The sequence below is a fragment of the Colossoma macropomum genome, unplaced genomic scaffold (assembly GCF_904425465.1).
Source record: "Colossoma macropomum unplaced genomic scaffold, Colossoma_macropomum, whole genome shotgun sequence".
NCBI classification, from domain to species: domain Eukaryota; kingdom Metazoa; phylum Chordata; class Actinopteri; order Characiformes; family Serrasalmidae; genus Colossoma; species Colossoma macropomum.
In genome coordinates this window covers 7,853,036-7,878,700 of record NW_023494800.1, presented here as the reverse complement: position 1 = coordinate 7,878,700, position 25,665 = coordinate 7,853,036, and the positions used below count along the sequence as shown (strand labels likewise).

General features: G+C 38.9%; 1 protein-coding gene across 1 annotated transcript in view; it reads left to right on the top strand.

Annotated features, from left to right (window-relative positions):
• The window catches only part of ccbe1 (collagen and calcium binding EGF domains 1), a 110,844-nt gene that overhangs the window by 517 nt on the left and 84,662 nt on the right, over positions 1-25,665 (top strand). The window lies entirely within an intron of this gene.

Below are 25,665 nucleotides of genomic sequence, written 5' to 3'. Positions count from 1 at the left end.
TAAAACTATTTTCCAGTTAATTTCAATCAGGATCAGGCGTCAGGTTTCTGTCCCTTCTCACTCTATATGTGCAGTTATATGAACAGAGGAAAGATTTTAGATCAGCATTCTCAGTGTGATGTATATGATTTTAAACATGGCAAAAAGCAGTGGACATAAAATGACCAGTAGTTCATCAAAGAAATGAAAACTGGGTAAACTGATGAACTGATCAACAGCAGTCAAGCTGATTTGGTGTGCTATAAATGCACTGGGTGGCATTGTGATTACTGAAGTATGTTCATATATAAGGGGTGGGCATGTGGTTTTACCTCCTTGAACATTAGGCTTTATTATTCAGTTATTACTCTAATGACTTAATATTTGGTATGCACTATGAATTATTCAGTAAATACTATAAATTGTCCAGTAACTACTATGAATTATTCAGTAACTACTATGAATTATCCAGTAACTACTATGAATTATTCAGTAACTACTATGAATTATCCAGTAACTACTATGAATTATTCAGTAACTACTATGAATTATCCAGTAACTACTATGAATTATTCAGTAACTACCATGAATTGTCCAGTAACTACTATGAATTGTCAAGTGACTACTATGAATCATTCAGTAACTACTATGAATTATTTAGTAACTATTATGATTTATCCAGTAACTACTTTGAACTGTCCAGTGACTACTATGAATTATTCAGTAACTACTATGAATTATCCAATAATTACTATTAATTATTCAATACCTACTACGAATTATTCAGTAACTACTATGAATTATTCAGTACCTACTATGAATTATCCAGCAACTACTATAAAGTATTCAGTAACTACCATGAATTATACAGTAATTGTTATGCGTAATTGTTATGCGTAATTGTTATGCGCTGTAAATGCACTGTATGTCATTGTGATTACTGAAGTACGTTCATACGTGAGGCATGGGCATGTGGTTTTACCTCCTTGAATCTTAGGCTTGATATTCAGGTATTATTTTATTGACTTAATATTTGGTATGTACTATGAATTATTCAGTAACTACTATGAATTGTTCAGTAATGGTTATGCAGTATTAAGTAACTATTGTGAAGTATTCAAGAAGTACTATGAACTATTCACTAACTATTATGATTTATACAGTAACTGCTATGAATTATTCAGTAACTACTATGAATTATTCAGTAACTACTATGAATTATACAGTAATTGTTATGCGTAATTGTTATGTGCTGTAAATGCACTGTATGTCATTGTGATTACTGAAGTACGTTCATACGTGAGGAATGGGCATGTGGTTTTACCTCCTTGAACCTTAGGCTTAATATTCAGTTATTATTTTAATGACTTACTATTTGGTATGTACTATGAATTATTCCGTAACTGCTGTTAAATATTCACTAACTATTATAATTTATACAATAACTATTATGAATCATTCAGCAACTGCTATAAATTATTTAGTAACTGCTATGAGTTATTCAGTAACTGGTATGACTGATCCAGTAACTTCTATGAAATATTTAATAACTGCTATGAATTGAAGTTATGTTTAACTATTAGCGATGTAGCCTCACAGGAAGAAGGGCCTGGGTTCGATTCCCTGGTCGGGTAACCAGGGTCCTTTCTGTGTGGAGTTTGCATGTTCTTCACGTGTCTGTGTGGGTTTCCTCGGGCGCTCCGGTTTCCTCCCACAGTCCAAAGGCTTGCTGTCTGACGAACTGGAGATGCTAAATGCCCCTGGGTGTGAGTGTGTGTGAATGTATATGTCTGTTTGTCTGCCCTGTGATGGACCAGCGACCTGTCCTGGCTGTTTCCTGCCTTCTGCCCAATGACTGCTGGGATAGGCTCCAGCACATCATGTAACCCAGGAGGATAAGTGGCTTAGATAATATGTGTGTGATGCGTATCTTTAATTATTCAGTAGCTCTGTGTTCAGTAGCAGAAGTGTGGACCCACATGCAGGCCATTCAATGTCATTTAAATAGCCTATTCCATTTATACTACTCAAAAGTGCTAATATGCCCCAACATGTTTGGATAAAATGATGTGCCAAACCAGCATCCATCAAATCAGACCTGTCTGAACTGTGTGTTGAGCAAACATATCATTTAGTTAGTGGCGCGAATAATTATTATCCAAATAATTATTTTTCACACTGTGCTTATGAGAAAAATAGATGAGCTCCACTGCTTGTTTTTCTTTCTGCTGTAAAAAACATTGCCTGGATTCTCCAAAAAGAAATACTCATAGCCTGGAGGTTCATGTCACGGTAACACCACAGGGACACACTCAATGACTAACAACACACTGCATGGCTGTGTCTAGCAGGTTGTGTTATTCATTAGCATGAGATGCACTGGAACAGAACTACTATCACTAAAGTCTGGATTCAGCCTGTTACAGTTACAGTTATTACTGACAGTCTGTAAAAACTACACACACTGAAGATTCATACTGGATTAAAATCACTCCACAGTTATTACTACCAGATGGTAAAAGCTACACACACTGCAGATTCATACTGGATTAAAATCACTCCACAATTATTACTGTCAGACTGTAAAAACTACACACGCTGCAGATTCATACTGGATTAAAATCACTCCACAATTATTACTGTCACACTGTAAAAACTACACACACTGCAGATTCATACTGGATTAAAATCACTCCACAATTATTACTGTCAGACTGTAAAAACTACACACACTGCAGATTCATACTGGATTAAAATCACTCCACAATTATTACTACCAGATGGTAAAAGCTACACACACTGCAGATTCATACTGGATTAAAATCACGCTGCACAATTATTACTGTCAGACTGTAAAAACTACACACACTGCAGATTCATACTGGATTAAAATCACTCCACAGTTATTACTACCAGATGTTAAAAGCTACACACACTGCAGATTCATACTGGATTAAAATCGCTCCACAATTATTACTGTCAGACTGTAAAAACTACACACACTGCAGATTCATACTGGATTAAAATCACTCCACAATTATTACTGTCAGACTGTAAAAACTACACACACTGCAGATTCATACTGGATTAAAATCACTCCACAATTATTACTGTCAGACTGTAAAACTACACACACTGCAGATTCATACTGGATTAAAATCGCTCCACAATTATTACCGTCAGACTGTAAAAACTACACACACTGCAGATTCATCCTGGATTTAAATCGCTCCACAATTATTACTGTCAGACTGTAAAAACTACACACACTGCAGATTCATACTGGATTAAAATCACTCCACAATTATTACTGTCAGTGCTGTAAAAGCCATATACTGCAGATTTATAGTGAATTTTAAACAGGACCCTCAGTCAATAATCACTTAAATTACAGAACCGGAAAAAGGTAATCCAATTTAAATAGAGCTATATAAATATATGCGAATATGAAAGTGAGGAACATAAGTGTGGGCCCACCAATGGGTTCACAGAGTTAGTTGAAGGGGTTCAAAAAAACTTTGTTTGGGTAAAAGGATCCTGTGTATAAGTTTAAAAGTGCAGCTGTGAAAGTGACAAGTAAACCCATCCCCATTTGAAGCAGAGTGGGGGAGAAACAGAACCTGTTGAGGGTGAAGGATTAAGGAGCTGGAAGTTTAATCTGGCCCCAGAGCCAGTGGACAAAACAACCCCAGACACTGAAGCCTCACAGCACAAACTTAAGCCCACTCTGACAGCTGGACTTATTGTTGTAGTCTGCAGCCCTGCGCATGCATGGTTAAATGATTAGCCTGTTTTTTAGCAATAGGATCAGCTCCTCTGGTTCAAAAGGTGTTTATCTTCAAGAAAGCTGAAGTAGATTTTTAGAGGAGAAGGTTGTCTGAATACTCTTTATGAAACGGCTAGTTCCGCTTCTTAACTCTGATTGGCTGAGCAACATTCTTAAAATAAAATACTCGATATACACACATATGACCGCTTACACTCTTAAAAGATATGGTTCTTCAAGGGTTCTTTAGTAAAAAACACTTTGCATGATTAAAGGGTTCTTTGCATCATGAAAGTGTTCTTCAAATTGATGGAGAATGTGCTGTAGATGGTTCTATATAGAACCTTTTTGAAAAGGATTTCTATATAGCACCCGAAAGGGTTCTTCTATTGATACAAGCTTGAGATCGTAACAATAAAAGAACCCTATTTGGTGATATATAGAACCCTTTTCAAAAGGTTCTATATGGAACCATCTACAGCACAGTGTGAAGAACGCTTTCATGATGCAAAGAACCCTTTAGAGATGCAAAGGGTTTTTGAGTGTTCATGGTTCTATATAGAACCTTTTTCTTTAGTAAGAACCCTTGAAGAACCATCTTTCTTTAAGAGTGTACATCAGTTGACCTCAGTTGAAAGAGTATTAATGTAACACAGTATTAAAAATCATGGAGCTGTTCATTGAATAATCTTTGCTCGTCAATGACTGTAAGAGCTAGATCTTCAGTTTTGGGCTATAAATGTCAAAATGAGGTCAAAAACTAGAAAAAAAAACACCTCAATGATAATGCTAATTTCCTTAACATGGACACTTGAAGCTTGTAAAAGACATTCCATGTTTTTTTATTTATTTAAATATTTGCAACAGACATTAACATATATTTTACCTGTATATAGAAGTTTTACATTGACTCAGTAAAGAGCCCTGATTAGACTGGACTTCCATATGTCCTAGAGGGACATTTTTTTCTTACAAAAATGGTCTCGCCCTATTTATGCAGATTGAACAGTTTTTGGCTGGGCAGTTCAAGAATTTAACCCTTTTGTATCCAAAGCCTAACTGAAATGCGTAGTACTACAATACGTGCAGAGTTTAAACAGGGCAGGCATGATGACTAAATTAAATAAAAATTAACTAAAAGTTAAATGTGTATTTTCATTTTTTTCCAAAAAACTTTTAGCCTTCTCTAAAGGCCTGGAAGGCTCTGAGGGCTCCCTACTATTGATCTGTTTTGTTGCTTGGCAACCACAGCCTTCTGTTAACGAACTACACTGCTTGGTGGAAGGATTGTGTCCATAATTAGTAAATGAAATTATTCATTAAACACAGATGTATTTAACAAATTTTATTTTCTCGCCATATTATAAGAGCAATAATCCACTCAGAACTGGGCATTATAGTGATTTCACTCCTCTTCAACACCCCTTACTGTAGTAAAATTTGCATGCTGCATTCCACTGTAACACACAGCCTTATGGTTTATTATTACTCCACCTTCTTCTTTTTTCCATCTTTCATTATCACTATCCATTTTCTCTCTCTGTCTCTCTCTTTGTGTGGGTGCAGTTTAGTCCACCTGCATCCAGCATGGTGCAAGTTAACACACGAATGAATACAGGGGTTTCTTCATTTCAGCCGGTGTTGACATGAGCCACTTTGGAACGTTTGCCAAAAGCTACCTTAAAGCCCGTGACTGTAAACGGCGGGAGTGTGTGTATGTGTTCTGCTGGTTCTTCCTGACCTCCTGGGCCACTCTTCCTCTCATGCATGTACGTAGAAAAGCCTGTTTATGACGTCTCAGGTGGCTAGGCTTTCACCACCATCTGCGCTCCAATACATCATCTAAATCACAGATACCTGCACTGATATGACTTCATAGCAGGCCACACTTCTCCATGGTTAAAGCGATAGTTTGTCAAAACTAATATGTGCACAGTTTTCTTACCCCAAATGTATTTGATCAGCCAAGATAGTATGTCTGAAGTTTGCAGCCATGAGGCTAATGTAGCTAAGAAGTAATGGAAGCTAATACACCACCAAACCTTGTGCCTAAAGCATCACACAGTTGGTTAAAACAGTGTGGAGCTGTTTAATAGTCTCATATAGACCTGCTTGTGGCCTCTGACACTATCAGATAGAATCATATGCAGTCTACAAAAATGGACAAAACTATGGACAGGCTTTTTGATTGCAGTTTAAATTAAAAGATAGAAATATTCCATGCATACATACAGAAAAACAGCTTGTACAATGCTAAACTGGTGGCTATAAGCTGCCAATATTTGTTGGCTACATTAGCCTGGTAGCTCCCGTACAAAGAACTCCAGTTACCAAACATACCTTGGCTGATCAACTATGTTTGGGGAAAGGGAAATAACTTGATTGTGGAAAGCTGGTTATCGACTGAACTATCGCTTTCAGTAGCTGGATGACTCTCACTGCTGTGACACAATTGTACTGTACACTGTTTCATGAGCCAGTTGACCTCTTAATCTGTTTTCATCGCATTTCAAATGTTCCTGTGATCATAATGGGCAGGTCATCCAGCTCTACACCACAGGCCAAATGTTTGGAAGTTACAATAACTTTGTAAAAATAAGCATGGAAATGTCAATGGTAAACTCAGAATTCCAGCTGATAAACAAGATTTACCAGATGTGAACCAGTAAACATAGTAGTGAATGTGAATAAATACGTACCTGAAGCTCTTCTGTGTGACCGACATACTTTTAACAGCAAAGAAAAGGCAGGATCTCCTATTGACTCTCCTGCAATTTTTAAATGCAGCTCTAATCAAATCCACCTGATTCCTTGATTCAGATGCTTCTGAAGATCAGATCAGCCGGGCCTGTAGCATAGGTCATGTAGGTCATGAGTTCAGTGAATAGATTACCATCTGCAGAACTATCCTGATAAACGATATTATTGTGATTCAAAATACTGTGTATGCAAAAGTTTGTTCACTCTACCATAGAAAAACAGAACCTTATTTGACAAGGGGCGCCCAAACCTTTGCATATGACCGGATGTGTGATGGTGATGTTCTGTTTGTTTACAAAAAATAATTTGCACTTAACAACAAAAACAACAGCACTTATTTAAATTATGCGATATTTAATGAAATCATTAGCCTAAGGCTTACCATTGTTTCCATACAGTTTCACTGAGTGTTAGAAACAATAGTGTCTTTGGCTGAGCCATTTCTTAAACCGCTGACCTCAGATTCATTTTTTTTCCATTCTTAGATCAAAACAGCAGATTATGCAGAGTGCAATTCGCTGTGGAGTACAGTAACATGGTGTAGTTGTTGTAAGCATTGTGCAAACCTCATGCCTAAAGCATCACACAGTTGCTTAAAACAATGTGGAGCTGTTTATTCTCATGTAGACTTGCCTATGGCTTCTGACACTATAAGACAGAATCATATGCAATCTACAAAAATGGACAAAATTATGGGCATTTTTGATTGCAAAATGGCAAAAAAGGCAAAATTGTGATTGCAGTTTAAATTAAAAGATAGAAATATTCCATGCATACATACAGAAAAACAGCTTGTACAATGCTAAACTGGTGGCTATAAGCTGCCAATATTTGTTGGCTACATTAGCCTGGTAGCTCCCGTACAAAGAACTCCAGTTACCAAACATACCTTGGCTGATCAACTATGTTTGGGGAAAGGGAAATAACTTGATTGTGGAAAGCTGGTTATCGACTGAACTATCGCTTTCAGTAGCTGGATGACTCTCACTGCTGTGACACAATTGTACTGTACACTGTTTCATGAGCCAGTTGACCTCTTAATCTGTTTTCATCGCATTTCAAATGTTCCTGTGATCATAATGGGCAGGTCATCCAGCTCTACACCACAGGCCAAATGTTTGGAAGTTACAATAACTTTGTAAAAATAAGCATGGAAATGTCATTTTCTCAGGAATTAGTGGACTGTATGATCTGTATTATATGTACTAACATAGGACAAAAGAGCTGGACTAATGCTGTGTCTGAGTGGGGTTGAACCTGAAATATCAATTTTCAAGCTTGTGAATTGCACTTGATCAGATGACAAAGTCATATTTACTAATGGTAAACTCAGAATTCCAGCCGATATACAAGATTTACCACGTGAACCAGTAAACATAGTAGTGAATGTGAATAAATACGTACCTGAAGCTCTTCTGTGTGACCATCATACTTTTAATAGCAAAGAAAAGGCAGGATCTCCTATTGACTCTCCTGCAATTTTTAAATGCAGCTCTAATCAAATCCACCTGATTCCTTGATTCAGATGCTTCTGAAGATCAGATCAGTCGGGCCTGTAGCACAGGTCATGTAGGTCATGAGTTCAGTGAATAGATTACCATCTGCAGAACTATCCTGATAAACGATATTATTGTGATTCAAAATACTGTGTATGCAAAAGTTTGTTCACTCTACCGTAGAAAAACAAAACCTTATTTGACAAGGGGCGCCCAAACTTTTGCATATGACTGGATGTGTGTAGTTAATTAGATGGTGATGTTCTGTTTGTTTACAAAAAAAAAATTGCACTTAACAACAAAAACAACAGCACTTATTTAAATTATGCCATATTCAATGAAGTCATTAGCCCAAGGCTTACCATTACGTCATTAGCAAGCTTTTGTTTCCATACAGTTTCACTGAGTGTTAGCAACAATAGCGTCTTTGGCTGAGCCATTTCTTAAACCGCTGACCTCAGATTCATTTCCATTCTTAGATCAAAACAGCAGATTATACAGAGTGCAGTTCGCTGTGGAGTACAGTAACATGGTATTAGGCCAGGCTTCATCCTCTTGGTGCTCTGTTGGCTGAATTGGCTGTGGATGCGGAGTTCTAAGCCTATCTAAATGCCGTCCCTAAGTGGATGCGAAAGTGTTGCTTCGAGGCCGTGGCCTGGCTTTGACCCTGCCTGTCTGCCTCAGAAATGTCTCAGTCATTTGCTCAAGCACAGGGACACTCTGGCCTCCGTTTTTACTGCCCTGGAGGTGTGCCATTTACGAGGCTCTCTTTGGCTCCTTCTGCTCTGGCTGCATTTGCATTTGTTCAGATTTACTATTAGCTGATGAACTTGCTTGAAGGATGAATTCTGTGCTGAGAGGTTTTATTGGAGGATGGTGTTTCAGTGAGGAAACCTGTTTTCTGAATGAGAGCTGAGTGTTAGTTGTTGCTGGAGTGTTGGGGGGGTTTACTAGTCTGTCTCTTAAATGAGCTGTGGTGTGTAAATTTGACTGATACTGTTCTTGTTAAAGCTTGTTAAAGCTCATAAAAGCTGAGAAGGCACTGTGATGTGATTGGTGTTTGGTGTCAATGAGAACTATACCATTTCTAAAGCTGGTATGGTAGCATGAAATTGATACGTGGCATGTATAATTGTTGCTTTGTTACTTTTTTTTCAAATATCTTTGGTGGTTTCCATGTTGTTATGCCTCCCATGAGCTGTGTTAAGTGCAGTGAAACAATGTACAAAAAGCATAAAAGTCACACGTCAAGGTGGTAACGACTAAAGTTTTTAGTTTTTGATGTACATCCATTTTTATACCTAATAGCACCACAGTCACAGTCAGAAAGGGGTCTCAGAATTAATAAAATAGTGATTAAGACCAATTGCAGTCATGCAGAGGTCAAATGACACAGTGATTAGAACCAATCATAGTCAGAGTGAGGTCTCAGAATGAATGATGCAGTGATTAGGGCCAGTCACAGTCAGGGGGGAGTCTCAGAATGAACAATACAGTGATTAGGACCAATCACAGTCAGGGGGGAGGTTTCAGAATGAATGAAGCAGTGATCATGACCAATCACAGTCAGGGGGTAGACTCTGAAAGAATGACACAATGATTAGAACCAATTACAGTCAGGGGGAGGTCTCAGAATGAATGAGTGATAAAGACCAATCACATTCAGGGAGGGGTCTCAGAACAACAATGTGGTGATAGGAATAGCGCTAATAGGTGTGATAAAGCCTGAAACTTTCATGTGACCATTGCAATGCACTGCAGTTGGCATTCGCTTTTGTCTGCAAACTGACGTTTGCTAATATCAAGGAAATTATTCAAATGTAACTGGCAAGTGGGCTTAATTTCAAAGACATGCACCAACTTTTAAATGAATAGTTCTTGAATATCCCAAAGAGTAACCATAATATTATACTTTGTTATTCATGAGAAGCAGCACTCAAAAGATCCCTCAGAATGTATTTTATTTGTAGTGACAATATATTCATGGACTTTTGTAGTTATCATGAACAAATGCCAGAAACGTATTTTGTTATGTTTGTAATTAACCGTACACTTTCCTAGTATGCGCCCCTAGTCAAGTCAAGTCGAAGTTTATTTATATATAGCGCTTTTTACAACAGGTGTTGTCACAAAACAGCTTTACAGAAAATCCAGGTCCAAGACCCCATGAGCGTCACCAATGATGACAGTGGCAAGGAAAAACTCCCTAAGGGCAAGAGGAAGAAACCTTGAGAGGAACCAAGACTCAAAAGGGGAACCCATCCTCCTCTGGTCGACACCGGATAGCAAACAGCATTAGTATAAAATATTATAGTACAAAACGGGGAAAACAGGTGGAGCCATGGTTAATTAGATTAGTTTTAGTTAATGTAGCAGCAGCAGCAGCATCAGGAGGGTCAGTTCATGCAGGTGAGGTTTGCACAGCGTTGTAAAGCATGAAACTCAATGGTAGTCAAGCCGGTCCTGAAGGCTGGTGAGCAGTGGGCACCCGATCAAGGCAGAAGAAGCAACAGCATCAGACGCACAGGATGGGCAGCTGTTCAACTCGGCAAAGAAAGGAAACACACAGAGAGTCAGTTCTGTAAAGAGTGACTGATCACAGATTACAGTGTTAACAGAGCAGCAGGGACTCCAGCAGGTCTAGTTATTACAGCCTAACTAAAAGGGAGAAACCAGAAGGTAACAGAGTCATGAGGCTCCCTGAGATGTCAGCATCCCTCCACTTCACTGAGCAAACCTGAGTGAACGCGTAAGAACAGCGGGACGACAGCACCAACACTCCCAGTTAACCATAATACTCTGTGACCAAGAACCCCCAGATCTGCACCTTTTATCTAACAGGGAAAACTAATTACCAAAGGCTTGACTAAATAAGTAAGTTTTTAGCCTAGACTTAGACTGAGGCTGTGGTCAAACTTTTTAGTTATTTCTGATGCTGACCATAAACACTGAGGGTTTTCACTGGAAGGAGCAGAGGCAACATCATCAACAGATTCATGAATCTTCAGCACTTCTGCCCTCAGCACCCCCTGGTGGGAGTAGCAGCTGTGAACCCACACATGCGGTTCATCTTACCTCTTGTGTATCTTCTAGTGAAGAAGATTTGTTCACTCAAACTTTACACAAACAGTGGGGGTCTTCCCTCACAGCAACCCAGCGTTCTCCAACCAACACTGACAACCCAACCATTGAGTCCTTGTACCTGTTTTACAATGTTTTCCACCATTCATACTGTTCGTGTTCTCACCATTCACACTGTTTAAGAACGTTCTCCCCATTCAGACTTTCTAGAATATTTTCCACTATTCACATTTCTCTGCAGTGTTCTTACCATGTCCAATGTTCTACAATGCGCTTCACTTTTCACACTGTTCTAGAATGTTCTCCCTCATTCAAACTGAATGTCCTCCAAAATTCACTATTCAAGCATGTACTCTGTATTCACATTGTTCTAAAATCATCGTCCTATTACACACTGTTCTAAAATGCTCTCCACCATTCAGACTGTTCTTGAATCATCACCCACATTCACACTGTTCTAGAATGTCCACCACTATTTTAGCATGTTCTCATCGTTCAAACTTTTCAGGAATGTCCTCCACCATTCACACTTGTCTAGAATGTTATCTGCCATTCTTAGTGTTCTATAATGTTCTTAGCATTCACATTGTTCTTGAAGGTTCTCCACCATTTATGCTGTTCTTGAAGGTTCTCCCCTTACACACTACTCTGGAATGTTCTCCCTCCTTCATACTGTTTTAGAATATTCTTTGTCATTCACATTGTTCTAGAATGTTCTCCAAAATTAACACTAGTCCATGCAGTTCTCCTTCATTCACACTGTTCTAGAATGTTCTTACCCATTTATACTGTTATAGAGTGTTGTCTCCATTCACAGTTCTACAGTGTTCTCTCCATTCACAGTTCTACAGTGTTCTCTCCATTCACAGTTCTACAGTGTTGTCTCTCATTCACACTTCTCTAGAATGTTCTCCTCCAAAATCCACACTGTTCTAGCATGTTCCCAGTATTTTCACTGTTCAAAGTGTCCTAGAATCCCTCATTTGTACTGGAATGTCCTCCCCATTCTTACTGTTCCAGAATGTTCCAGCATTCACACTGTTCTAGAATTTTTTCTGCTATTCTTATTGTTCTAAATTGTTACTATTCACATTGTTCTTGAAGATTCTCCGCCATTTATACTGTTCTACAATGTTATCCCCATACATGCTACTCTGGAATGTTCTCCCTCCTTCATACTGTTTTAGAATATTCTCTACAATTCACATTGTTCTAGAATGTTCTCCAAAATTCACACTGCCCCATACAGTTCTCCTTCATTCACACTGTTCTAAAATGTTGTCACCTGTTGATAATGTTATAGAATGTTCTCTCCATTCACACTGTTCTAGAATGTTCTCACCTGTTGATAATGTTATAGAATGTTCTCTCCATTCACACTGTTCTAGAATGTTCTCACCTGTTGATAATGTTATAGAATGTTCTCTATATTCACACTGTTCTAGAATGTTGTCTCTCATTCATGCTTTTCTAGAATGTTCTCCTCCAAAATTCACACTGTTCTAGAATGTTCTCACCTGTTGATAATGTTATACAATGTTCTCTCCATTCATACTGTTCTAGAATGTTGTCTCTCATTCATGCTTTTCTAGCATGTTCTCAGTATTTTCACTGCACAAACTCTCCTAGAATATTCTCCCAGAATATACAATTCACATTGTTCTAGCATGTTCTCAATATTCACACTGTTCTAAAATATTCTCGCCATTCTCACTGTGCTACAGTTTTCTCCCTAATTGTTTAATGTTGTTGAATGTCCTCCCCTTAATCACTGTTCCAAAATGGTCTCCTCCTTTCTCACTGTTCCAGAATGTTCTCCTCCATTCTCACTGTTCTAGAATGTTCTCTTCTATTCTTACTGTTCCAAAGTGCTCTCCCCCATTCTCACTGTTCTAGAATGTTCTCCTCCATTCTCATTGTTCAAGAATGTTCTCCCCATTCTCTCTGTTCTAGAATGTCCCCTGCCCATTCTCTCTGTTCTAGAATGCCATTCCCTCTGATCTAGAATGTTCTCCCTCATTCACACTGTTCTGGAGTTTTCTTCTCCATTCATACTGGTTCATTTGGCTTGTTGGTTCTTATTCTAGCACAGTGTGAAGCTGATGACCAACACTGGAGTGTTACTGTTTGTTGGAGAAGGTTGGGTCAGTGTGCTTTGGCCTTTAGAGGTTAATGAGAGACTGTATTTAAACCTCTATTCATTGAAAGCTTGTGTCCTTGTTATACGCCTGGCTATATGTCTGGTCAGGGGTGTGATCTGGGGTGGGCTACGTGATCTTGAGGCTGATCATGCACAAATGCTCATAGGACTGCAGCTCTATCTTCTGTGAAAAGGCTTTTCCACTGTAAACAAGGAGATCCTTCACAGTCATTCGCCAACTGTTCAACTGATTCAGAGTTGATCTGTGATTCATCACTGCTGGCTTTGAGGCGTGAACAGTTGGTGTCACGAGTTCAGACAGTTCTGAATGCCGTGATGTCATCTGTCCTCTGCTGTTGATGTTATCCTCTCTCTTGATTTGTCTCCAAATGTCTCAGAGTGGTTTTAAATGTCTCCAAATGTCTCCTCTCTGCACAAGACGGAGAGGGTCTGGACGGAGTCCGGTCTTGCTTAATCCTGCAGATATGGCATCCTTCAGTTACTTTATATTTGCAGCACATTTATTGTTTGTTCCCTTGGCTATGAGTGAGGATATTTGAGTCTCTGTTTTGCTGTTAATGTTAGGTTATGCAACAACATCACAAAAAAGGGGAAAGGGGCGACGATGGAAAAGATACACTGGAAGAAAAGCGAACATCGACTTTGATTCTGTTCTGCTGGCGGCAAAAATTAAGCTTCATATTTCAGGCTGATTATTATTTTTCCACTTTTTCCATTGTTCTCTGTTCTTTTGTGGTTTTGCTCGAAGTAATAGGCCTCGGTTCTGTCAGAGGGCCTTTTAAATCACCCGCATGATTTCTTTTTCAGTCTGGATCCTCTGAAGTTCAGCTGGATTACTTACGCGTAGGTTTGAACACATTCAAAGGGATTGTAATGATTATGAACGACAGTCGCTCTGACTTGTTATCCACGCGGGAATGATGGAATATTTTTCATTTGAAGCAAGACATTCCTGTCCAAAGAGAATGAAACGCAAGATAACGCAACAATTTTATTACCGGCATCTTTCAGTGAAGGGTTTACGTCCCCCGGCACATTCGGAGGAGTCACTGCAAATCATTAAGGAGTGATGATTTTGACCATATATCACTCCTCAGGGAACAATGTGTGTTAGTCTTTTAAGAGCTGGACGGAAATATTAGGCAATTTAACAATAATTAACATTCTTCCCAGTCATGCCGCCCAGATGTTTTTTATTAGTCAAAGGGTTTATCATTAGGCAACCGCCTGATGGATTTCACTGAAAAACGCTGTCATCCACACCATTTGGCCCAGTCAGTAGACTTCTCTGGAATTGAGCAATGGTGCCCTGGTACTCTGTCTGCGCTGCCGTCAAGCATGTAATGATATTGTCTGTTGTGTAACCAGATGTCCCTTAGATCCATCACTGTCGCGTGACCCTTTGAAGATCCAAGACATGAAAAGTAAACCATGCTCAGGCCACTCCACAGTGAAGTTATTGCTGTCTGTTTGTTCTTATTTACACAAATTCCTTTTCATTTGCATCATTCCTGAGACAGGCTCCAATTATGTTAATTGAGAGAATGGCATGGCTGTCTGAGTGTGTTTGCACAAAGCTGTGCTTTCCTCGTTGAGCTGGAGACAGGACGCTGTCAACAGAATAGATGAGATTGTGCTGAATCATAGAAGAATCTCAGTCTTCTCATGCTGCTTCAGTGGAAGCCCTCAGTGATTCAGCATCACTGGGTCGAATTCAGAGGCTTCTCAACATGCAAGTATGTATTACAGGGCCGTCTCTGCCTCCTTTTAGCCCTCTGGGGCTAAGGGCATTTTCTTGATTTGCGCATATCTTCTTAAATTCTCCTTTAAAGGCACCTGCATATAACATGATGCCCATGTGTTTCATATCAAAATGCTCTGTTATTCCTTGCTGCAGCAACTCCAGCGGCTATAAACTCTTCGCACACCATTTCACATGTGTCTCCAATGTGGACTGAAGCAAGAATGAGAGATTTCCAGGGTGATGAGTCAGTCCTTAGTGATTTCCTGAGTGTCCATTGGTCAGTTTCACTCAAAATGTAGATGGACCAATCCACCAATTACACACAGTGAGAGGCAGATGATGTGCATCTTAGCCCCACTTTATAGCCTCATAACTCTGGATATGAATTGCATACGATCTCAAGATAAGATGCAATTGAAAGGGAAGCCTTTATAGATTCAGGAAATGGTTGAACCATATTGCTGCGCTGTATTATTACAAAGATAGAGAAACTTATTAGGAACATTGAATTTGGTGCTGGGTGTGGTTGTGGACCCCAGATGGTTAACTCGGTTTGCGACTCATTAACCTTTAGAAGTCTTGAGTAATCAGCATTTAGCAATACATTCGTAGTGCTATACATTTGTGGCATTAAAGTTAACACATTATCAACTTGTTAACATGATACATTATTATTGCCACTCATTTTTTATCACTGTTAACACATTTTCCTATTTTTACCCTTTGAACCATCCGTATTTCCACCTGCCACCATGGTGAATTTGTTTATCACGGAAAGACTGCAAGTCTTAAGTAAACAAAACACAGCACTGATGTCGGAAATATCAGTGATCTCAGTAAGATCAGTAATGCTAGCACTGGAGGGCGCCTTCAGCGAACTACACTGGTCACTGCAAAAGCAACAGCAAAGCAGAAATTTCCAGCTCCTCTCAAAACGAGACATCATGTAGCAGTATGAGAGCAAGAGGGGTACAATCACGAAGGTGTTGGAACATGCAGCTACTGTTCATCTTACTAGATGATGATAAATTTGAAACTGTGTTCACTTTGTTTTCATGCTCAGGTTCATGTAAAGGTTCTGTGTTCACACCATGGATAAATGTTAAATTATTGAAAGTAATAAATACATTCTGATTACACTTATTTTGTCCATATTCATGCCATAGTTAGCAACATAATGACAAGACCATGGCAAAAAATGTAAAGGACATGTTCTCCCCTGCAAAACAATACTGTACAAACAACAATAGCTTTTTATTAAATTCAAATCATAATAAAATATTTACTCTGCTACTTACAAACTACAATATACAGAGAAGTAATGAGTCATCTCTAGGCCTGTATGCAAAGCTTTTGAACCAGGCCCCTTTAAAGCAACACTATGTAGTATTTGGGAATTTGGAGACCCTTCTGGTGGACATATGTAACTACACACAACATGCGGAAGAACATTTTTATATCACTGGTTGTGCTTCGGACCCCCACAAGCACATGAATCTGACTTTTGCAAGTGCGTTGAAAGAGTATTCGAAGAGAACTCGGTGAAGGTCTTCTGAGGATGTGAATTATCTACAACCTCATTTCCAAAAAAGTTGGGATGCTGTGTGAAATGTAAATAAAAACAGAATGCAATGTTATGCAAATCATTTAAACCCTATATTAAATTGAAAATAGAACAAAGACAGCATATCAAATGTTGAAACTGAGAAATTTTCTTGCTTTTAGGAAAAAATATATGCCCATTTTGGATTTGATGCCAGCAACATGTTTCAAAAAAGTTGGGACGGGGGCAACAGAAGACTGGTAAAGTTGTGTAATGCTAAAAAAAAACACCGGGTGGTTTATTGGCAACAGGTCAGTAACATGACTGGGTATAAAAAGAGCATCTCAGAGAGTCTTTCAGAAGTATAAATGGGGAGGCTTTCGTCTGCAGGCAAATAGTACAACAACAATCGAGCTGTATTATTGTAATCAAATCTTCATCAGTATAATGTTGATTTTGCATTTGAGACCTAAACTTCAAGCCAGACCTTCTTTTGGAGCTTGTGTATGTGACGTTAATATGTAAAGACGCATGACGTGGTCCGAGAAACTCCTGCCAATCCATCTCTGTACCTCTCACTGTACCTCTGACTAAATGAATATTTCAGGCTTTACAGGTAGACTGCAAGTGGTGCACGCACACCATATTGTAGTGTGTTCTTTTTTCTCCATACTTAGCAAGGCTACTTCTTTCAGTTTTAACAATAATATTACATAGTGCTGCTTTAATCCAAGACACAACACAAGTCCAGATGTAACCTGAAACATGCATTTCCTAAAGGAAATGCAGATGGTTGCACAGCTTAAATGGTTCCCACTTCCTGCTAGGTTGCTATTTGCTATGGTATGCAAGGTGGTTTCTAAGGTGTTGCTAGGTGCTTGATATGATATCAGAAGGTGGTTGCTACAGTGTTGCTAGATGGTTGCCATGGTATCCCAGGTGTTTGCTAAGATGTTGCTAGGCAGTGTCTGTGGTATCCCATGTGGCTGCTAAGTTGTTGCTAGGCAGTTGCCATGGTGTGCGAGGTGTTTCTATAGTTGTTCATAAGGATTTGTTAAGTGGTAGCTCTGTGTTGTTGAAAATGAAAGGGAGTCTTTGAGGGAAGCAGGGATGAAAACACAACACATAGAGGAGTGCAGGTCAGTATGACTGTGCATTAGAGCTTGAGGACCTGCTCTGAGTGAGTACAGGTACTTTGGTGGCTGCTGGGGAAAAAGAAAGACCAGGGCTTATTGGGGGCAAGAAATGAATGTGACTCTATAGGAGGAACAAGAGATGAAAAAACAACACAGGAAAGTGTGAGTCAGTATGGCTGTGGATTAGTACATGCATTTAGGTGGCTGTTGGGCAAAGAAGTAATAGATTTTGTGTGGTGGCAAAAAGGAAAGAAAGTCTGTGGGAGAAACAAGGGATGGAAAATGGACCGACAGATGAGTGCGGTTCCTAACATAGAGCCAGTGTCATGATAGAAAACACAACATACATATAAACAGCATGTGTGAATAGGCATTATTGCATTATATATGTTATTGTATTAATCAATGGAAGTTTCAGTTTTTAGCATTAGCCTATAGAGACTTATCATACCAGCAGAGAGACTCATTGTGCTCAGCACAGTGCTGAGAGCATTTTTGACTCTAAGCTATTAAACAAAATGTAAAAGAGGTATATAAAGGTGTGGATACTACAAGGAGGGATCCAGGAGGGTTACTAGATATTCAGAAAAGACCAGGGGCAGTCAGCATTACTGGCTATTTGAGGCTATTCCAGCTTGAATGTGTTTGCTCTTCTCCGCACAAGGTTAAAGAGCGTGCTGGAGTGAGAGAGATTGAGTGAGTGAGTGAGTGAGGAGTAATCTAAGATCAGTGGAGTTGGCAGAGGAGTCAGAAGTGCAGAACGAATGCAAAAGGCATTTCACAACAGCCTCTGGAGCTGAAATGATGTGTACCAAAACGCTGATGGCTTCGCTGATAAGCAATGATGAAAACGGTGCCAGTGATAAAACACACCTTGCATTTCAGCACATTCCCGTAAGAATTTCCCCTATAAATATGTAATAGCTACGATCTGCTGTCAGTTGCTCTGCTAAGACTTCGATGCAGGCCCTGTCGGGTGGTGTGATTAAATAAGAAATGTAAAAAGCCCTTTTCAACAAGTTTTCACCTCATGTCTTGAGATGAAACCCATTCAAAGTCATCCAGGCTTTGCTAAATGCGAGTGAAGGTGAACAGAAATGATGTGGAATAATCATCTTTCTCGTCACTTTACAACAGGCTTAAGATGATTTCATACAATGCTGAAAAAGTGGACCGTGACTGCAATGGACTCTTTAAACCGGTCAAACCCGATACTGCGGCCATCGCAAATTCTTTTACTAATTAGTCCTAAAGGAATAGTTTAACAAAAACACTTTTTTACATGATTTAGCAGAAATACAGTTGGTCAGCCAAGAACTGACAAAAGTATGGACAAAATTCAGGCCTCTACTGCTCTACTACTACTACCCGTAGGCCAACAATGCTGTTTTTAGTCATGTGATTTTTTTTCCTCACTTTTATAGATAACAGTTTGTCATACAGTGTCAGAAACCACATAAGCAGCTCTATTTGAGGTAACCTAACAACCAGGCACTGTTTGAGGCAAGTCTGGGATGATTTAGGCCTGCAGTTTGCATGGTTCTAATTTGCATATGAGGTTTTGATGTGATAGCAATGGTGGATGTAACATATAAAGAACACATTACAAATAGATCCTCACATATCATCACTTTTGGAACAAAATCTCCAATTTTTTAGCAGAATGTCATTACATGTATGTCGGTGTAACACAATTTTATTCCAAGTAAATTTGAACTGTTTGTATTGATACATTTCTTATGAAATTTTGACACAATTATGGAGAAAAAACCCACAAAAACAGATATATGATGTTTTGTTCTGAAAGATTAACCGCAAGGAATACAGTCATGTGATTTGTCATGATTAACTATGCGAAATTAATTTGATTAATCTTAATTGATTAATTAATTATCTTAATTGCTTGTCATTAGTTCTGAGACTTTGCTCTGACTGTGATTGGTCCTTATCACAGCATCGTTTGTTCTGAGACCTCACCCTCTTTGTGATTGGTCCTAATCACTGGGTCATCCATTCTGAAACCTCCCCTTGACCCTGACTGGTCCTAATCACCGCATTATTCATTCTGAGACCTCCCCCTGACTGTGATTGGTCCTAATCACCACATATTTACTTCTGAGGTCTCCCACTGACTCTGATTGGTCCTAGTCACCACATCATTCATTCCGAGACCTCCCCCTGGCTTTAATTGGTGCTTATCACCACATAATTACTTCTGAGACCTCCTCCTGACTGTGATTGGTCCTAATCACCACATCATTAGTTTTGAGACCTTCCCTGATTGGTCCTAATGACCACATTACTTCTAAAACCTCCCACTGACTGTGATTGGTCCTAATCACTGTATCAAACATTCTCATTGAAGGTTACAGGTAAAAGATAAGCTAATGAAGATAGTAAAACTTTTACTAGCAGAAACTTTGAGTTTTTAAGCATTACTTCTAAAAACATTATTTGCTGGCCTCATAGCTCCAGTGCAAAACTAAAGAAGCAAACTTCAGACTATGTTTGGGTTCAGGGGGAAAACTGTGTAAACATGATCTTTTGCCAAAGTGTCCCTTTAAGGTAGTTCACACTGCTTCATAAACAAACACCATATGGTACCCACAATCCTTACATCAGTGACTTCATATTTCAAGCTGAATATAATCTGCCTCCCAAATACAGTAAAACTTTTACATGACAAATGACCTGCCACTGTTAACTACTGTTGTTAGGAGTCGGCTAATCATGCCTGTCCTTCTGTTCACAAAACAGTTTCTGTAAATAGCTATTAATTACTGCTGTTATTGGTGTGATTAGAAGAAACAGTAGTCTGTTCTTTCTCACTGAGGGAGGCGAGCTGCTTAGACAGGACCGTAATGGTTTGTCTCTGCAATTCAGAGGCCAGAGGTCAACAGCTCGAATCACAGGGGCCTGCTGTGGAGAATTCAGAACATCATGTATCTGTTTAGCTGGAGTTTTAAGCATCTAGATAAGCACCCCACTCCAAATTTTTGTTATTGGACTTGATAGGTTACACGTGTCAGCGATTGCTGTCAGAATGTTCTTAATATCTGTGGTATCATCTTGTTTTTTTTGGACTTTTCTTTAAGATACTTGGCGAAAGGTCAACCACTGTGGGGTGATGTCTCCTTATCACCATTAGCAGCTGTTGATAGCATTTTTTTTCGCTCTGTCGCCAGAAGGCAAACTCCTCCAAGCTTAACTCTTAAATGTCTCAGTTATCGTTGCCAACAAAAGCATGTTATAATTTTTTCTGTATGATTTCTCACTCATAGCTCATTTAAACAAATGGAGAGATTCTGCGGAAACTGCTTTCAATCCACATCGTTGGTATTTGTAAATAGATGAGGACATATTTTATTATCATTGAAATTTGATGAGAAGTTATTGTTGTGAGCACAGTCTTGTTTTGGGGAAAGAAAGCCATCCCTTACATTTTTGTCATTTTTGCATGATGAAACAAACAGAAAAAAACAGAATTCAGAACATAAACGGATTATGACTGTAATCTATTATGTACCTAATCATGTAATTAACTACACAATCATGTAATTGTATTTAAATAGGACACATAATTGGCAGCAATAACTCTAGGCTTTTAAAGGTTAGCTCTGCATGCCATCCCACTGATGAATCACTGCCAGTGGATCGTTCTCATTGAGAAAGTTTCCTGCCAAAGCAAATGTCAACTCCTTTTACTTGTCTGGCACTAGAGAAAGTGAAAAACCGGTCATTCGAGACTCTTTTTTATGCTATTTTCCTCCCAAATAGAAGGACCAGTAGTGGGCTGAGGAAAGCAGAGAGTTTCATTTGCTTCCTGAGTGAGTTCGGGTGGCGGGGGGGGTCTGCTGGGCCGCTATCTTGGCAGACGTGCGGGGGAGAGGATGTCTTGTTTTTTGTTTTGGAGAATTCTTCAGTGGTGTATGCTCAGCATCAGTGTTCTGCTTCTACTCTTCTACTTTTCTACAGGCCTGGGGCTCCTCTCACTGTATACACCTATGCGTTTTTTCACAATGTGTCTAATATAAATCAGCCTGTTTTCAATGTATGTTTTCATTAACGTACTATATTAAGTAGAAAGGTTAAATAGTTTAAATCCATTTTTCTTTGCAAAACCTGCTAAACCGAAGGAACAGTCGATCCTCTGTCCACTTGACTCTGCAGCCCAGGGGCCTAGTTTTGATCTCTGACAGTGGTTTCTACAAATGTGAGAATCTTGGAAGAGAGTGAAGGGTGTATTGTTGATACTCTTTTAAACTTCCATACTGTTCCATACTATTTCCACCATTTATTTTTTTTGATTTTTCAGTTCTGTATTGAAATCATTGCACTCATTAAAAAAGTAACAGTGAAAGTAAAACTTTACTGAGAAAAGCACAGTGTATCTCCAGGGTACCCCCCTCTCTGGCCTCCCACCAACAGAAAAACACCAAGCCTGGATCGGGTTTGGTGAGAAAGTTTATGTAGAAGTTAAAGATTAGCACTTAGGTAGTGTTTCTTCTGCATCTTCGAGTGCGAGGACACCCACTTCAACAGGAATACATGTACAGTCAGAGTCATACATTTCAAAATGTGAAGCAAAATACTTTATTGCCTAAAGGCAAAGTTCACTGTTATTAAATATATGCATTTTCATTTAGTAAACTTCTGAATTTTTAATGGTAAAATCCTGGCAATCCAATTTTTTTTGTCTTACAACACTCTGCATGTGTCTCTCCACTATGAACATATTTAAAAAATACATTTTAAGTCCAGATCATATCTACAACACATTGTAAAACAATGTCTCAGACATCAGATAGCATATTCATAACCATTTCATGTAATAACTTTTCGTGAGGGAGCTTTTGGAGGCATTAAACTCATCTGACATCTGGTTCCTATCACCACCACTGTGAACAATTCTGACTGTCAGTTTCTCTTGAGCGGAGCATTTCACACCAAACCACTCTGAATGACTTTCTTTACATATTAACAATGTAATTATGTAGAAACTTTGAAATATCAGTGAAATTCCCCTTTAATTCTCAGATTAGCGAGCTGTGAACTCGCAAGTCATTTGATTCAGCAGTGAGTGTTTATGTTGGGAGGCGCTGAGATGTCTGTAGTTATTGTAGACACATTCAATCCAACACCGTCCTCCACAGAGAGGAGACGCAAAAAACACAAAAAAAGAACAGATAGGAACAGACCTTGTAACTGAGGTTTAATGAACTCAGCGTGAATAACAAAGCCAGAGTTTCCAGACTGCAATATCATCATGATTTTTAGTCACGGTTGTCCAACTGGAGACTAAATTACAGTACATTTGATATTTTGCAACTTGTTTTTTTATCATGCTGATAAAATCATTGTGTAATCTGCATTTGATCAGTGAGGAACTGTAGTAGTTTTTTTTCCTACTCTGGCTTTCATGCGTATTAAACGTTAGAGTGCTTTTTTATCAGAGCCATAAATAATACTGAAAGTCAGCCTGTCATTTTTTTGGATGATATTCAGCATTCTGCACTGTTCATAACAGCAGAAAGCTATTTTCATTTTGCACCATTTAAAACCATTTTTCCTTTGTTTCTTATTTGCTTCTCATTGTACGACACTTGACCTGAAACTTTTGCATACAACTGTATTTACTATTATACGTTTCAGTGATTGCTGGGCACTCCCATAGGGCAGGGATGTATGTACAATTTTTGAGCATGTAGCGCTGGTGCTATAGAAGTTAGCACAAAATAGCTATTTTGTAGCACTGAGATCAAAATGACACGAAATGCTTCTAAAATGTACTATAAACTGTAAATGAGTGGAACAAATTGACATTTTAAATGTGATTCCTCACATGTTTTTTCTGCATCTTCGAGTGCGAGGACACACACCTCAACAGGAATACATGTATGTCAGAGTCATTTTCAAACATGAAGCAAAATACTTTATTACCTAAAGGTGAGACTCACTGTTATTAAATATGTGTTTTTTTTACTTAGTCAACCTATTTTTAAGAAACAGGCTAAAGAAAAGTTAAAAATGCTCAAGTACCCTACACCATAACCGTTGTTCTGTGCTGACCAGTCAGATCAAACACAGGCCTTTACAGTTGTAATGCATAAGAAATCAGCTTTAACAAGTTTAGCTTGTTTTTGTAACAGTAGTGCATTTTTTGTGTGGCCAGGGAATTTTTTGCGGTATCACAGCTGGTTACATGAGCACACTGACCACAGTTTTGGGCATGACGCTGCTTTAGGGACAATTTTTTCCAGCTGAGCCAAAACAATAGCAAGATTACTGAACTACTTAATTACTTAATGAGAACACAAGTTAACCTAAACCCAACAATCAATGCAACACTTCCCTATAAAGCTTGCTTGACAAGAAAAACATTCAACCCAATGAAGAAATTAAAATCGGAGATATATAATGTACACAGTAAAGATGGAGAAAAGCAGCAAACTTAAAAACCCAAACCATCGAGCATCCTAAGCTAAAGCGTACTACCACAGCAGGCATGGGACTTGTTTGATTTTTTTCATTTATATCTTACCTCTGATGACTTTAACAGTTCTTTAACAGTTTGACAGTCCGCAGATCACTTTTGATAAGGATGATGCAACTTTTTCTTTAACTTGGGTGGCTAATATTTGTGTTTGGCTTTGGAAATTGCTCTGCCAGAGTATCAGATCTTGCTTTTAAAGATCCACCTGTCACATCTGTTGAATATCTGGAGGTGCAAATTGACTAGCTGACTGCTCAAAACCCTGAAAGCTTAACTGAAGTAATGGCGGAGAGTGGAAAGATTGCCAGGCAATGATTGGAAGATAAAATGAAGCTAGCATTAGGAAAAATGTGGACAGTCAGGATTAAGATCTGCAGTAACACAATGACAAATATGAAGTTAGTTCACTGTCTCTGCAGTTAACATCCCACTGTGAATCAAAACAGCTGTTTAGATTTCCTCGTAATTGCACATGGGGGCCCCCTAGTGGCTCAGACCCCTGGGCACACGCCCCCTAAAACCCATGGGATGATCTGGGCCTGGCTAAGTATTACTTAACAGTAATACTTGCCTGTATGTTTCAAATGTATGGCTGGGCTGTGCTTCACTTTTTTCTGCCTCCAGAAAAATGCAATACTGTCACATTCTATAACCCTGCTTTTCTGGATTTTACACTGATGATGATGGATGTTCTCTGACTTTGATTAGAAAACCCATCCTCATAGACACCTCTTACATTAAGGTCAGTGGAAGCACTGCCAAATGTGAGAGGTTAATCAGTGAGACAGAATAAATGACTGAAAAATGAGTTTTGACAGTAAGCTCTAATTAAATTAAAGGATGTCATCTGGTTAAGAATTATGACAGAGTATCTATTAGTATGGGCTCACCCAGTGGATGGCTTTTGGTCTGTTACTCAAATTTAAAAGGGTCTATCAGGGAAACTGCTGCTATAGCAATGACACAGCGGGATAGCTCATGGTACACCACAGCCTTGGCAAACAAACGCAATAAATGTCATACATATCCGCTTAGTCACATATATCACTTTAGGCCTGCACTCAATCAGAACCGTTCTGACCCGCTGAGGGGGAGACAAAACACATTCTTTATTTTAACCTTACATTAATGCTACACCGTCTGAGCCTGGTGAGGCTATACTGTTCAATATGACATCAATTAGAACCAGCTTGACGTCATTCATGAACCTCCAAAGTTATCCAGCCTTGCCGTTTTATATGGATGTGGCTTAAGAAAATACTGCTGCACCACAACACTGGTGTACTGCAGTTTTTATTGGACGTATATGCTCTTCTTAACTCTACGGTTGCTGGTATTTATTGGTATATGAGTTCTAATTCACCTCATGCTTCAACTCTGTTCTTATGGGAAAAACACATTTATGCTGATGTTGAACATTTTAGTGTCATATTGCACAATAATTTAACACCATGTTGGTTTTGGCACCCATTGCTATTATTAAAGGGCCCATATCATGGAAATCTG